Source organism: Urocitellus parryii, chromosome 3, assembly GCF_045843805.1.
Source record: "Urocitellus parryii isolate mUroPar1 chromosome 3, mUroPar1.hap1, whole genome shotgun sequence".
Classification (NCBI taxonomy): Eukaryota; Metazoa; Chordata; class Mammalia; order Rodentia; family Sciuridae; genus Urocitellus; species Urocitellus parryii.
The window spans coordinates 73,081,628-73,091,335 of NC_135533.1; positions in this window are offsets into that span (position 1 = coordinate 73,081,628).

Genomic DNA, 9,708 nt, shown 5'->3' on the forward strand with positions numbered 1-9,708 from the left:
AGGCTTGCACAGTTTTAAGAAGTTATTCCTATGAACACTCTGAAACTATATGCATTTATATAAATTTATCTTACCTTCTCTGAACCAATACAGTAAAATCAAATATTAAGCAACTGTGAAGTTGAGTCTATTTATTGTATGTTGGTTTGTGAAGTGAATGGTTTCTTACCCAACTTTTGATCTAAAAATAAAACATCAACCATAAAGCTTGGAGAATTTTTCACATTTAAAATAAAAATTGAAATTAGAGGGGTAGCTATAGATATGATGAGTTTTTAGGGCATCTTCATTTTAAAACTGGAGAAAATTATAAAACAGGACAAAATTCAGAGACATCAGACATATCAAATGATAATTCTTAGTAAAAATTCAAGTGAAAAGTCTTTAGAGAAAACAGCATAGACTTAGACAAATCTTACCGATCTGTTAAACAGTTTCCATGGAGTATTGCCTGGTGTTAGGGTTTGAATATAAAGCATCCTCCCAAAAGCTCATGTATTGGAAACATAATATCTAACATAATGATGTTCAGAGGTGAAATGGTTGGATCATGAGAGCTGAACCCTCATCAATGGATTAGTCCATTTGATGGATAATTTGAGTGGACTCTATTGAGTGGTAACTGTAGACGGTTGGGATGAGGCTGGAAGAAGTAGGTCACTGGGACATGCTCTGGGGGATTATATTTTGTTCTTTGCTTTTCTCTCTTCATCTCTTGCTCTCCTTCCTGCTTTCCATCAGTTGAGCAGTTTTCCTCCACTACACACTTCCACCATGTCCTGATTTGGAGTCAGTTGACCATAGGTTGAAATGCTGAGACCCAGAGCCCAACGTTAACTTTTCTTTCTCTAAGTTGTTCTTGTGAGGTATTTTGGTCACAGTGATGAAAAGCTGGTCTGTACCTAGAAATCAAGTAGATTTAATGCATATGGCTAAACAACAGGAAAGAGTCTGTGTAAAAAATCATGAGCAAAAAAAATAACAATCTTCAGAATTCCTTTATGTTATGCAAGCTGGGAAGATGCCCCCTTTGTTTCTGGTGCTTTTCATTGTTACTTCTTAAGAAATGTTACTTTCATTGTTCATCTTAAGGAACGATTTCATAATATCTGAGGAAAATGAGGTATGTATTTTAAATGTTGTGTTTTGAGTATTATACCATGATAGTTAACACAAAGAACATCTCCTTCAAAACCAACCTGGTTAAAAAGACAAACTGTTAAATCCTGAAATGATAATTCATTTCTTTTAGTATTTCCATATCTTTCTCTTATTTTCCCTTCTATTCTACGTTTCCTTCCATCTTCAGAAGTTCTGACCATTTATTAATTGCCTATTATTTCTAACTATTTTATTAGGTCCTTTACATGTCACCACATATAATTCATATAATAATTCTATTAATTTGATGTAATAATTCTCATTTTAGTGAGAAGTGTAAAACCCTAAGAGATTGAGCCACTAAGAAACGCAGCTACAATGTCTCCTCATCTTACCAACTGAAGAACTAATGAAATGGAGGTGAGCAAAGGAAATAAAGCCAACAAATGCTGGGTCTCTTAAGAATTTTCACCTGAAGTTTCACTTGACATGTTTTGATAATGCTGAAGTTTGTCCGGCTTTGGTTTTATAATCTAGTAGGCAGGAAAATTGATCATGTCTACTGCTATTACTCCAGTTTGAGTTTTTATTGTACATGTGAAAAATCCACTGCACTTTATTGATGGCATTTTATTTTTAGATCAAAAATTTAGTTAGAAACCATGAACTTCACAAACCCTCATGCAGAACATGTCAGTATCAAAGGGACTCAGAGTCAAGGACAACAAGTCTTTCCTGGTATTCTACCCTAATGAATGTGTATTAGCACCAAATGTGCCAGTAGTGAAGGGGAGGCCCTGGTGGGGAAAAGTGTTCAGTATACTGTCCTAACATCCCAAAGAAGTGCCTGGAACATCATAAAAACAATAAACAGGGACAGAAAGGAGAAGTATTCTTCCCATGGACTAGACATGAACTTCCTTGACTTAGTTAGCACAACAATAAAGCATCACCAAAGGAATTTCAAAGCAGTGGAACAGTGTTAATGGGATGGCACTTTATACTTTTCAACTAGAAAAGAGGTTACTTTTCATCTCATTTTATTTCTGCTTGCTGCAAGTAAGAAAAATTAAGTGGAATGAGGTACCTGTTGTGTAAGTGACTGTTGGGACCTACCTCTGATTGTTCATTCTATAGATTATACCCCATTGTTGCCACCTTCAAGGCCATCTCAGAGTAATGCCTACTCTTCAAGGCATTAAGATGCAAAGAACAGATGAAATCAATATGGAAACCTGATATGTTCACACATTGGAAGTGACAAAAGGCAAGTTTCAAAAGTCTAGAATTTTTTTTTCTGGATGGTGTGAATTAAACTAAATAGAGACAAAGTCAGTAATCTCCCCCCAAAAGTCGGAATTTTTAAAATGTGACTTTTCTAAAAATAACTAACTTGAGTCAGAATCTCTGAATTTAACCAACTGGGCTCTAATGAAAAATTTACATGAATCATTTCTAACAATTGGAAAAGAAGGTACTAATGACTTTTTAAAATACAAGAATAAAGTTCTAAATCCTCAGAAGAATACATGAGGCATTCAAGTATATGGGTTAACCAGATTTGCACTAGAAAATGTCCCTCAGAAGAGGGATCTACAATAATAATTTACATACCTATTATTCATATAGTTATTGGGATTCTGCTTCAAGCCATTTTATTAAAAATTGGAACAATTATTTTAAATGGTTAATTAAACATAGTTGCATATTTACTTTTTTTTTCCCCACAAGTTACATGTTACATCTATAAAAAAGTGCATTTAAATTAGTCAATGAAGTCTTCATGAACTTTGGCATGGATTGTTCAACTCAATAAATTGTTATTATAATATGCTAAATTTTAAAACAGAACTCTCATGATCCTTTAGGGTTGCTGGACTGAAAATAAAATGATACAGAAAGGTAGAAAAAGGTGGTGTGTAGTTGTTGATATAAAGCTAATGAATGTCAGTGCTAAAATTATTATTTGTACATTGTTGATCCTGAAAAATCAATAATCTTTACCAAAGATAGAAATGAGACAGTTTATTTCCAGGCATATCCCATTAAATTCAAAAGTCTGACTAACCTGACTAACCGTATCATAGGAGTTAACACATTTTTCTTTAAAACTATTATTTCATCATAAAAAACTCTATGTATTTGGATAAATATCTAGAAATGATCTGAATTATAACATAACAGCTGAACTGATTAGTTGCCATATTTTAACCTGAAATAAAATTTTATTTAAAAAAATATGAAGACCCTTAGACATACTTATATTCCTTACAAAGTGGCTTGTCAATTACCTGACTAAATTTGTGTGACTGTTTGTCATTTTGTGATTATGTGAACAAACATACATCATTAAGCAGAGAGCTAAATGAATTACTATAAAATGAGCTTGTCCATGTAGCCACTACTGCATAAGAGACAGAGCATTAACACACACCTGGAGGCTGCTCTGGGTTCCCTTTCAATCATTTATCCTTCTTTCCTACCCCAAGGTAAATACTATCTTGATTTTTTAACTTTATTATAGAATCCTGCTAACTTTTAAAATTTGTGTGAATGGACCCTATGCTTTGTATAATTTGTGTCTGGCTTATTTCACTCAAAATTATGTTTGTAGAATTTATCCATTTTGTCGTATTTATCTGTATTTCACTTCCATTCAGAATTTCATTGTACAGATATAGCATCATTTACTTACCTATGCTGTATAATGGGTATGTCATTTACAGTTTCAGATGACTGTGATAATGCTTCTATGATTGTTTTCAGACATTTCTCTAGAAGCCATGTCCACACATTTATTCTGAGTGAAACTGCTTTCATACTATCAGTCTTGTCAACAAAATGAAATTTCCAATAAAGTTGTATGAGTTTATATTTGCTGGTCAGTTAGTGATATCTGAATTCCTGTAAGTGATTCCTGTGTGTAACTATTCAGTTGAAGATGACACAGAAGATTGATTGGAGCTTGACACTCATAACCATTTAAATAAAATAAAAAAGCTTAAATTGTTCTTCTCTCAGAATCAGACCCATGGGAATTGGAGGGACAAGGGTTGTGGGGAGGTGAGTGTTGAAGAATACTTGCTTCATCAGCTTCATTGAAAAATAATCGACATGTAATAAACTGCACATAGGATGAGATTTGACATGTGCATATGTCCATGAAAAAAAAAGAATCACCCAAACCAAGATAATGTGCCCATCATCACCCTCACAATTTCCTGTTTCACAAGTTTCCTTCCAGTTATTCACAAACTCCATTGTCCCAATTCCCTGACCATTGTTTATGAGACCACTGATAGCATTCTGTTACTGTTGATAATTATGCATTTTAAGGAAGTTTATGAAATGAAATCACACAGTATGTATTCTCCTCTGGAAAGCTTCCTTTAAGTCTGCGGGTTTATTTTAACAGTTATGTATTAAACCAAGAGTTTGTTTCTTTTTCATTCCCAGTAGTATTTCAGTATATGAATATAACCCAATGTGTTTATTTATTCACTCATAATAAGCATTTATATGTCTTGAGATTATTGTTCTTATTATTTGTTAATATTGTGAACCATTAAATTTTTAAATGTATTTTAATGGATAAATAAAAACCTTGAAGTTGCACATAGTTATGGAATACCATATTTCATTTGTGTACACATGTAATATTTGGATCAGGTTAAACATATTTATCTATTCAAACATCTACCATACCTTTAGGGTGAAAATATTCAAAATCCTTTATTTCAGCTTTTTGAGATATAAAGTATTTAATCCACTGTCACCCTACTATTTAACTGCACTCCCTAGTTTTATACTCCTATCTATCATTTGGTACCACTGATCATACTCTCCCAATCTCTCCCTGCCTCCAGTCTCTCTAGCCTCTAGTAACTACCATTATTCTCTCAATTTCTATAACTTCAAAGTTTCTAGATTACTCATCTCAGTAAGACAATACAAGACTTATTTGTCTGTGCCAGACTTTTCATTTAACACAATGATTTCCAGTTCTATCCAGGTTGTTGAAAATAATCAGAATTTCCAAATTTATGTTGAATAGCATTCCATTGTGTGTATGTGTATTATATACAAATAATATGTGTTTATATATATCAACTGTGTGTATATCTATATATCACGTTCTCTCTATCCATTTATCACTTGATGAACAATTATGATTTGAATAGTACTGCAAAAAACAAGGGAGCACATATGTCTCTTCAACATACTGATTTCATTTTACTCAGATAACCTATATTGCTGGGTTATACAGTAGTTCTATTTTTAATATTTTGAGGACCTTCATATTGATTTCCATAAGGGCTGTGCAAATTTACATTCCCACCAACAGTGCAAACGTCTTCTCTCTTTTCCACATCCTTGCCAGTACTTGCTGTCTTGTGTCTTTTTGGTAATCACCATTATTCAGGAGTGAGGTGGTATCTCATTTTGGTTTTATTTACATTTTCCTGATGGCCAGTGGTGCAGAGCACTGTTTATGTCTTGGTTGGCCCTTTCGTCTGTCTTCTTTTGAAAAACGTCTATTTAGGTCTATTGCCTACTTTTTCGCCATATAATTTTAAATTTAATATATCTTTCTTTTATTGTTTTTTTTTAGTACCTCATCTTATTATGAATATTAACCTCCTCTTGTTAGATGTATATACTTTGCAAATATTTTCTCCCATTCTGTAGTTTGTCCACTGTCTCTTCACACTGCTAATTGTTATCTTTGTTGTGCAGAAGTTTTTCTTTTATTTTTTGTTTTGTGTTATTCATCTATATTTGTTATTGTTTACTGTGCTTTGCTGTCATAAAAAAAAATCCTTGATGATTTTAATATCCTGAAGCATTTCCTCAGTGTTTTCTTTTGGTAGTTTCAAAGTTTCAGGTCTTAGTTTTAAGTCTTTAATTCATTTTGAGTTGTTTTTGTAACTGGTGAAAGATAGGCATCTATTTTCATTCTTTTAAATGTATCCAATTTTTCCAGCACCATTTATTGAAAACACTGTTCTTTCTCCAATGCATGTTCTTGGCAACTTTGTCAAAAATCAATTGACTATAGATTCTTAGGCTTATTTCTAGGGTTTCCATTCTGTTCCATTGGTGTATGTGTCAGTTTTGATGCCAATACCATGCTGTTTTGGTAACTGCAAATTTGTAGCATATTTTGAAGTCATATAGTTCTGAATGTCAAACCAAATTTCCATTCCTGGCATAAAACACACTTGACCATGACAGTATTCATTTCATATAATGCTGGATTTGATTTTTTAAATTTTATGCAGAATTATTTTACCTATGTTCTGAAGATAATTGATATGTAGTTTCCTTTTCTTCTAATGTATTTGTCTAGTTTGGGCATCAAGATAGTACTAACCTCATTGGATGAGTTAGAAAATAATCCCTTGTTATTTTTTTTTAAAGGTTTTGCAGATTCGGTACTACTTCTTCATTTAATGCATGGTAAAAACTGTCAGTGAAGCCAACTGGGCCAAGTTGCGTTTGTTGGATTTTTAATGATACATTTAGTATTTTTAATTTTTAAAGTTTTATAGAACTGAGGTGGTCCATTTTATTTTGATTAAGCAAAGTAGTGTGTATCTTTCAAGGAATTTGTCCATTTCATGTAAGTTGTAGAACTTATTGGTGTATACTAGTTCATAATATTTTCTCATCCTCTTAATATTTGTAGAAAGAACAGCAAATATTAAGAGGATGTTTCTTATAATGGTAAGTTGTGTCTTTCTATTTTCTTCTCTGCAGTCTGACCAGACATATATGAATTTTTATTGATCTCCCCAAAGAATTAACATTTGGTTTGTTTTTTTCTTATTGCTTTTCTGCTATTTTCCTAATGTTCACATTGATATTATTTCTTTGCTTTATATATTTTGTATGTTATTTGTTCTTTTTCTACTTTCTGGGATGAAAGTCAAAGCTATTCCTTCCTTCTTTTTCTAATTTAGCATTAAGTGCTTTATATTTATCTCTTAGTACTGCTTTAGCTGCATCTCATGAATTTTTATGTGTTGTCATTTCATTTTCATTTACTTCCAAACACTTTCTAATGTTCCCTTTATCTTACTCTTTAACATATAGGTTATTTAAAAGCATATTTAGTTTCTAATATTTTGGATTTTCTAGATATCTTTTTATTTTTATTTCTAATTTATTTTCATTGTGACTAGAGAACATACTTTATATGACTTGATTGCTTTCAAATAAAAGACTGATTTTATGATTTAGAAAGTCATAAAGTTTTAAACTGCAATATTTCTAAGTACAGATAATTGTCTCAAAAATGGGTACTCAGTTTGGAGTACATTGTTCTAAAAATGACCGTTAGATCAGATGGGTTGACACTGCAGTTTAAATCCTTTCTGTCTTTACTGATATTTTTTGTCTACTTCATCTATCATTTATAAGAGACAGTTATTGATTCTTCAACTCTAACTGTGACTTTCTCTCTTTTCCTGGCAGTTCTATAATGTTTGCTTCATGTATTTTGAAGTACTTTGATTAGATACATAAACACTAAAGATTTTTATGCCCCTTTGATTAATTGGATCTTTTATCATTATGACACAAAACTTTTATTCCTGGAAATAATCTTGGCTCTGAAATCTACTTTGTCTGAAATTACAGTCATTTTATCTTTCTTACATTGGTGTTAACTTATTATTTATTTTTTTACTTCTTTTAATTTTAGTATCATTTTGTCTTTATATATATATATATGTGTGTGTGTGTGTGTGTGTGTGTGTGTTTAGGTAGTTTTTAGGCTTTTAGTTCAGTATTGCTTTCATTACCAATCTGAATTTTTTTTTTAATTTGGGGGATTTAAAACATTTATAATTATTTTTTTGGCATATTCTATTCCTTGTTCCTTTTCCCCTCTCTTTCTGATTTGTTTTGGATTTTTAAAATTTATTTTTAATTCTTTTTTAGCCATTTATTTTTATTCTTTTTTAAAAATTTGCAATAGCTTCTTAGTTTTCTTTAATGGTTTTTGAAGTACATATCTTTACTTTATTGCAATCTACTTTCAAATTATTTTATAGAATTTTATATATGGAATAAGCATCTTAAAAAAGAGATCCTTCCTTTCTTCTCTTCCAGTTCATTTTCTTCCTGCCTGAAAGAGTTTATTATTTCTCATAATGCATTTCTGCTGATTGTGAATTATTTCAGTTTTCCTGTCTGAAAAAAAAAATTCTTACTTTATCTTTTTTCTTAAAGATATTATTGTCAAGTAACCAATGGTTATTTCATAGGTTTTATTTTTTCTTTCCACAATTTAAAAATATTTCTCTACTATCTTCACATTTGCATTCTTCTGATGAGGAATTTGTTCTCCTGTGTGTACCATGTTTTCTTATATACATTACTCTGGTTGCTTTTATGATTTTCTTTTTAATACTTGTGTACTTTATCATTTGTTTTAGTGCACATTTCATCATTTTTCTTATGCTTTGTGGCTCATTGAGACTTTTTATCTGCATGTTCATAAGCTTTGTTGAAATTATAATTTTTCAACAATTATCACTTCAAATAATTTTCTGTCACCTCTTTCATTTGTGTTCCCCAAACTCCAAGTATATTTATGTTAGGCCACTCAAAAATATCCTAGGGCTTACTGATGCTTACTGTTTGTCTCATTGTAGTTTCTGACACAATGTCTTCTCATTGAGTCATATTTTTTTTACTTCTTTGCTGATATTTTTATTATTATTATCCCAGCCATAGTAAATTTTATCTTGGTGATTATTGGGTAGTTTTGAATTTCTATAAAAATTCTCCATCTACTTTCTAAGACATAGTTAAGTTACTTGGGAACAGTTTGATGCTTAATGCCTTCTTTTAAAGACTTATTTATTTTTAAGATGGGATCAGAGTATTAATTCAGACTAATTCATTCACTACTTTTAAGAAAACTTTTTGTGCCCTATCCAATGCTTGATGAATCATAATTTTGCCCAGGGGCCGGTGGGTGGGTAGTTGGATCTGGCATTACTTTTAAGCCCTATACAAAGTGCCAGTACTGTTCCCTCTAATCCTTTGAGTGCTTCTTACTTCACCCTGAAGTATTTTTCTGACTTGTGAACCCTGATCAATAGTCTGTTAAATAATCAAGGAACATTCTACATATCCCTGCAATTCTTTGTGTGCAATTGTTTCATAGTGGTTTCTGTTCTGTGAACTTGAGTCATTTTTTTCCTAACTTCTAAGAATCACCAACTCAGCTCAGGAAGCCCTCTAGACTGTCCTCAGACTCTTCTTCCTTGTCAAGGAAGACATTAAGCTGGGGAAATTATAGGACTCACTTGACTTTTATCTTCTATTCCAGGGATCACTTTCTTTAATTGGCTGATGTCCCATGTCTTGAAAATCATTTTTAAACCTATTTTTTTCAGTATTATAGTTGTTTCATATAGAAGGCAGTTCAGTCCCTCTTATTCTATCTTGATCATAAGTATATGTTTCATATCTCTACAGTATAAAGACAACATGGGAGTCTTATTAGGTAACCTGGATTGAGCAACTGTTTAAGATAGCATTTGGTTTGCTTTAGGCTAAGATAATTTATAAAGTTAATAAAATTGTAGTAAG